General features: G+C 37.1%; 1 protein-coding gene across 1 annotated transcript in view; it reads right to left on the bottom strand.

The window, feature by feature from the left end:
* Positions 1-7612, bottom strand: part of GALNT1 (polypeptide N-acetylgalactosaminyltransferase 1) — a gene marked incomplete at its 3' end in the record, with an annotated part of 60493 nt that overhangs the window by 50841 nt on the left and 2040 nt on the right. Inside the window, exons 2-3 of the mRNA XM_010152352.1 lie at positions 6520-6523; positions 3520-3688 (exon numbers count right to left, since the gene is read on the bottom strand). The remainder of the gene's footprint in view (positions 1-3519; positions 3689-6519; positions 6524-7612) is intronic.

Here is a 7612-nt window from a genome sequence, read left to right as displayed (position 1 = left end):
GGGGGGGGGAAGACTATAAAGGACAAGAAATCCAGTCTAATTTAATTGTGAACAGCTTTGTCCTCTCCCCCTATCCCAACCAGACATAGGGTAACCTTAGAAAAAAATATTTAGAAACCAAGATTTCATTTGCCAATATTTCCAGACAAACTAAATGCTCACTACATTGATGACTTCTCAGACTCATGCCCAGTACTACAGTAAACACTTTAAACCTCTATGTTCACTACAGTAGTAGTCCCAAACAATCAGGCAAAAAAAAATTTAATCCACTAGTTAAACTTGGTTTGCTGAAACTTAAAAATACAAAGCATGAACACTGAGACCAAAGCATGTTGAATTAAATCCAGCCAAGTGTGACAAAACATCTTTGTTTTATAGTTTTTCAGGATGAATTTTCTTCTGCACCCTGGATACAGCAATATAAAAAGCGTAACATTATTAATGAGAGAAAATTAGAACAAGGAAGAAGTTCCACACCAAACAGATGGATATAATTAGAGAGAAGCTCTGGGGTATCCCTATCAAGTCAGTGTAATCATGGCATTTGTGCAGGAAATTCCTGTTCGGATTTCCAAAGGTTAAAGGAGAACCCCTGAGAGCTCTTCCCAACTTTCATCATCACCAAAAAATTTTTAAAAAATTACTTTCAAGTTCATATTTGATCAAAAGCAGTAGTAAGTTCTATAGAAAACACCAATCCTGTTTTGGTAATGGCTTCAAAAATGTGTACTTTTTAAAAACAAAGACAAACCTATTGTGTTTTGGGCTTCTTTGTGAAAGAAAGTGCTAGGAAAAAACAAACAAACCAACCCTACAAAAATAACAAACAAATCAATAAGACTGCAAAAAATTTGTTTAAATACTTCCCATAATCAAAGTGAAAACTAAGTCATTTTCCCAGGAAAATGCTACATTTCCAGCATTCTCTAATAAATGCTGATTTCCATCCAAAATAATTTCTAATGTTGTTGGGTTTTGTTTCTTTGTTCTCTAGAAGAAAAATGGTAGATTCACTGACGTGTTAAATTTCGAGGCTATACTCTTACAACTAGAGATTCCAAAAAAGGTTTTCTGTCTGGCTTAACCTGTAAGTTTTCACCCTAAAAAGGTTTGGCAAATTTAACTATAATATCCGTAAACATACAGGCATTGCATCAGTAAGGGGAAAAAGTAAATGAAAGTCAGAATTTTTTATTATTGTACTCTGCAACAGTCTAGAGAAATCTGTAGAATGTGATATGTAATTTAAGGCAGAAATATTATTTCTTGAAATAGTTCACTTTTTTCCCATTTACCTGCAAGATTGATGCTAGCAATTTTCTGCATAGTAACATAGAGAAAACAATCAGCAGAACATTAGGTATGGCAGAGATGTATTAGACTTCACTAGATCACTTATGTTTCTTCAAATACTCAGGTGCTTATTACTTTACTTTTTTTTTTTTTTTATACAAGATTTGTCAGGCACTTTGCAGAAAACAGCTAATGTATTTAATTTCACAGATCCTTTTTGAAGGTATAAAGCTGATAGCAAACTAAGCTTTTTTTATAGTTCAAAATTCATACCTGACTAGAAGCCAAGACAGAAACAGGTCACCCTATGAAAAGGTAATGTGTCAGAAAACATTAAAATAGGGAATATGATGAAATTGTTTTGCAAATTCAGCTATATATTAATTGGAGACTGCAGCATTTGAGTAATACAATCACTTTTAAAATTAAATCAGATATTTTTTAAAGCCTCTTTTAAACTTCTGTCCTTCTATTCATTTAAACTTACTTTTCAGTAACTCTCCTGAAAGATTTTTAATTTCTCTGAAGATACTAGAATCTTTACAGCACAGAGTAGACATGTCTTAGAAGCTATACTACATGGTTGGGCCATGGTGAAAAATTCACTGACACACTACTGCATAAATAGTTGCTACTCCATCTTCTCTCTTATTGCAACAAGCCAAACTTTATTGCTGTGTAAATTTTTGCTGGCAAAGCAGAAGAAACGCAATCAGGGAACTGATACAACAGAAAAATAACCAAGAATAATTGGGGTTTTTCAGCCAGTCTCCCAGTGCAAACCCAAACCAAATAGTGCAGGCCAACCAGGTATCCCTCCCCATCAGCAGTTATTTCCACTCAAATCTGTTACCTCCTTAAACTCAGCATTAAGAGTCAACAACCACAGAAGAGGTGGCTGGGCTACAGCAAAAGAAGTATCAGTGGAGCTACAGCTTGACAGGCCACAAGCAGTAAATACAGAAATAAAAAGTCTGCTATGCTTGGGGTTTTTTTAACCTTTTCTCATTTTTTTCTTCTTCTGAGTAGCCTCTACTATTATTTAACAGCATTAGGTAGCAATGTTGGGACATATTTTTCCCTCTCCTCTAAACTGATTCTTGTTCAAGATATACTATTTAAACACTGGATTTAAGAGTACATGCCAGATTAAGGTCTGGCAAAGAAAAGGATGACTGGAAAAGGACACACTTAAACCTGAAACAGGCTTTTCCCCTTTTTACCCAGCTGAACCTGAACTTCAAAGTTGGCCCCACAGAGATCTTCAGAACTCAGTCTGTGAAAACTAACCTTAACGAAGTTGCTAACAGGTTTGTAGACAAGAAACAAAAGCGGAAAAAATAAGCACAAAATGTCAATACCAAGGATATGAAGTGAAGGACAACCAAAACAACACTAAATACAACTGGTTATCTTTTCTGCCAAAGAAAACAGACTTGTCCTACTATATCTTTGTTCATCTGTCCAACTAAACTTTTGTTCTCTGTCTAGTTTCAATCGAGCTTAAAAAAAAAAGCAGTAGCAAGTGGGAGATGCACACAGAGAGAAGGCGTGACAAGAACTTATCTGTCAAACAGCTCATTGGGCAACTAGTGACTACACAGTGGCAGTTCAATAACTCATCTCTTGTCTGACAAGGATGCTTTAAGGGAACTGTGTTTACTGTAGAAACACAGAAAATAAAAACCAGGCTTTCTTAGCTCAGCTGGATGGAAAATTGATCTGAATTCCAGGTCATTTGCCTAGTTTTCAAGATGACATCACAGCTGCAAGGAAACACAGAAAATAAAAACCAGGCTTTCTTAGCTCAGCTGGATGGAAAATTGATCTGAATTCCAGGTCATTTGCCTAGATCACTCTTTTCAAGATGACATCATAGCTGCAAGAATAAATTAAGTTTAGAAGAACTAAAATTGGGGTGCTTCACCCACTTGGATATTGTACTTTCCAAAACCCAGAGACAAACACAGTAACCAATACGATAGGCTTGTGCTAATATCTAAAGGGATTCTTATGAACACCTCTTTAATAGCTACACTGGTCTCTTTAATAACTGAACTGGTCCACCAGGATCCCAAAGGAACAGAAGAATATGGAATATGCAATGACAGAGTAGCAGCATACATGCAGTTCCTAAAAGTGCTCCGTTTGCTCTAAGATCTATTCAAAGCAAACAGACCTGACCAAAGCATCAAAGATTCCAGGACTGCATTTTGTACTAACCTCCTCCGCAGGTTTACAGCCATCTGGATGGTCTGCTAGCACCAGTGGCAAAATCCCGATACATTGCTGTAGCGCACACGTGTAGGAACCATGGAGAAAGAGATTGGCCTAGGCCATTCTGACGTGAACGCAGAAGCAGAAGAGGTCTTCCATCCACAAGGTCTTAAGGCTGTCCTGGAAGAAGAACAGAAAATCAAGTAAGTTCCCCGCTCAATTGTGACTGAGCTTGAGGTGCAAGGGTAGGGGAGGAAGGTTTTCCAGCATTTAAGACTTCAAAATCCAAAACCCTGTGCAAAAGAGAAGGAGCCAAAAGACCTGCTTCTAAAAAAAGGCAGCAAACTGAGCCTGTGAGGAAAACAACATATGCAGGGTAGAGCGGAGAGGTGGAACAAGTCATTAAATTTTTTTAGCCTTTCAGATGATATGATTTCAGTGGGAGGACTGCCTGTCCTCCCAAATAAGCAGTTATCTATTTTTGAGTTCTATATATGTCGCCCTCTATCCAATCATGAACACTTAGCACAACAAACTACGAGCCGCTCTTGATAAGGCTAGAAAACAGCCTCCTCAGTGGCACACATTCACATGAACAGCTCCCCTGACGATCATTCTTCTGGACTAACTTTTCCATACATATTCTAGTTAGTAGATGTAGGGGGTTTGGGGTTTTTTTTTTTTTTTTTACATTCTTTCATCTCTTGCCTACAAGTTAAACATTAGCATTTATAATGACAGCTTTTGTAAAAAAAGAGGTGTTATTAAACTAACACCAACCTGATGGTTTAGTAATTGGTTTTCACTTTTTAAAAAAGTGACACCTGAAAAAAAGATGCTTGAGCCTAAGTGTTATCTGTTGAAATTTTAGCAATATTGAGTGAATTCCTTCAACTCTCTTCCTTTACTCAGTTAATGCAGCAATGTCTGACGGAAATTCTAAGCAGCTGAAAAGTAAACAAAGTATCTAAGACAAAAAAGTGGATTTTTTCCATTTTTGATGCAATTGTAACTTGCCTACACTTGCAGAATATTTGCCATATTATGAGCTTCTGTGTTCTATTTGCCATACCACAGATGAGCATAATAAGTTATTCAGGTTTATTGCTCTACCTGTTCAAACTGTTAGCTTTATTCATTGCCTGTCCAGGTGAAAAAATATATGCAAAGAAGAAAAAAAATGTTGACACTATGATAACACAACAGTATGGAGGAAATACACAGTAAGGAAAGCTAAGATCAGCAGTGACAGGAGATGTTTGTCAACTGCTTATTCTGAAACAAATTACTACTCTAGTACTGAGGCAGCTGAAGTAAGTATAATACTTGGCAGTTTCCAATTTGAATATCAAAGTAGAAATGGAAAATGTTCCAACTCCTAATTTTGTTTTCCATTTGAGGATAGATTACCAAAATACTTATAAAACATACAGATATAATAGAAACAGTAAGCAGTTTTATACCCACAGAAGTGGCTTACAGTCTGGATTTTAGAAGAATTGGCTAAGGATCTCCCAGAAATAATATCAATGTTTACCAAATCTGAAAAAAAAAATAGGTGAGTTTCAGAAGGCCAGAAAAATATGGATTCACAAGACGATCCCAGACAAACCCCCAGCAGGACACCTAACATATATCACATGACTGTTACCTTTCTGAAAGGATTAAATATTAAGAGATCATGACATAGTTCTGAAGAGATACAATTGCCTTTATCAAAGCAAATTAGTCACAGCCTTCGAGAAGGTTAAACACAGACTTCTATGATACAGCTGACTAGGCTCTACATGTTGATTTTGTGTTGCAGGTTACAGTACAGTGTGGCTTATGGCAAATTAGCTTTTTTACATCACTTCTTCAGTAAAACTCAAGTGACCTACAAAAGCAGAGAACATGATCCATTTTTACAGATGGGGAAACTAGTCTATTACTGGCTATGTGGCTGGAAAATGTGGGAGCAAGTTTTCTTCTATCTGCCTAAGAGTTTTAACTAAAATATCTAGCTATACATTTGTCTGGTTAGAGGAAGACCCCTATTTTAGCAATTTTGCTACTTTGTATATTTCTTCAAAGGATCCGAAGATGACATGCTCTTGGTTCAGCGCTGTCCAGACACGGGACAAAAACAGCTCTTAACAAAACACACAAACAAAAAGCAAACAACCAGAGGAGGATACAGAGAATGGTCCATGACGCCATTAGTAAGCAAGGCACATCTACCAAGGGCAGATGTCCGCTTTCTTGCGGTGAACTTCCACACACCTAAACGCTTGTAATTTCCCTTGATTCTTTACTTTGGGTTACAAAAAATGCCAATTCAATCATTCTTCCTGCACACAGCATCTTTTCTAAATCACCAGTCACTATCATTACCCTCTCAAGGCAAATTAACTGTGTCTACATCTTTCTTGAAGTAGAATGGCCAAAACTGACACAGTACTTTAACCTTACAGTACAGAACAGAGCAGAAGGTTCACCCTCTACATGTCCTCCAGATTAAACCACTGCTCATTCATGTCACTACATACACACATCTCTTATTTCAGAACAATACTGCATTGTTAACTCTCATTTTATAATCCATGGCTTGTCATAGATCTGGGTGGGGAATGGGGCAACAGGAACAACTTAAACAGTTGTTCTCCATCTTTTATTTTTATGTTATTTTGACCTAAATATAAAGCTTTTAATTTATTCTTCTAAATCACAACCTATTCTTTCAGGCCATCTTTCAAACATTCAAGATACTTCTGAATTGCCATGCCAGCTTCATGTACCTGCATTTATTCCCAAATCCCCATCATCTTCAGATTTCATAACCATATGCTATTCCATTACCCAGTTAATGAACAAGAACAGTAAGCTGAAACAATTACACAAAATCCCATACAATATGCTTTCCCCTGCTGAAGGAGAACTACTGAAAAATACAACTCTAGCTACTGTTAACCTAATGATTTTACACACGTCCTAAAATAGCTTTTTTTATCTAGGCCGTTTCCTTACCTTGCTCTGTAAGAGTATCACATGTGGCTTTCTCCAGTCCACAAGCTTCCTGTTGCAGAGGAAGTCAGATTGGCTTGATCATACATTTCTGATCTTCACAAATTTGCTTCCCTAAACTGCATGTTCAGAGAGAGGACTGTCTTACCTCTAACTACATTTCATCAGTATGTTTCTACTCTAGCTGGATTGTCAATTATATCCTGTCAAGGACAAAAATTAAGGCACAGTATGCACACAGAACTGGCTGGTGATTTTCTTACGATTCCAACTCAAAACGAAACTTGTATTAGCTAGAATCAGGCAAAAAGAAACCAAGGTGAAGAAGATGCACTGTGCCCTTTCATTTTTTTGATGTAAAAACCTAAGGAACCCGGGGGGTGGGGAAAGTAATAACCTACATACACTTCTGATGTGGACAGGCAAGTGGGTTAGGAAACCTGGACACCAATAACAGAATATGTAGGCAAACAAAAAAGAAAGCATCTGCTGCAGTAACATTTATGAGTACTTAGATTACAGCTACCAGCAGGCATCAGCTTTCAATGCTCCATACCACTTACACTGCTACACAATTTAAACTGAAGACTACTTCTGCTTTAAACTGTGCATACAAATAGCCTACAGACTTCAAATGAAATTGCTGGATTTTGGAATTTGGAATCCAGGCAGCTTCTGTTAATAAGTTCTCACAATCAACTCCAAGTATTTCACAGGATGAAAGTTAGATGAGGATGATCCTAGGCAGAGATGTCCCTCGCCAATAACTTTTATGGTCCTTTTTTATACTCCACTACCACGAGCTAAATGTTCTGTCACCACACACACCAGACCCTCTGCACAGGGCCTTAGCTTTTAAAAGTGACACCTAACAACAAGGAAAGCTTTTTAAGAAAATGACTTTTCAGGGGAATTTTGTGGTTTTATTTAAAACCAAACAAATTTTAGTCAGCCACTGATATTCTGACCAGATTCACAGCCACAATGTTTCTAGAGTGCAAAATATAATTGTCTCACATTCAAATAATTGTCTACACTGAACAGCCTCAAGATTTGCATTCCCATTATTCAGAGAACTTCCTTCTGACACATTTAA

This window comes from Eurypyga helias, unplaced genomic scaffold (assembly GCF_000690775.1).
Source record: "Eurypyga helias isolate BGI_N326 unplaced genomic scaffold, ASM69077v1 scaffold11060, whole genome shotgun sequence".
NCBI classification, from domain to species: Eukaryota; Metazoa; Chordata; class Aves; order Eurypygiformes; family Eurypygidae; genus Eurypyga; species Eurypyga helias.
The sequence above is the reverse complement of the archived record's forward strand: the minus strand, read 5'-3'. Positions and strand labels throughout refer to the sequence as shown.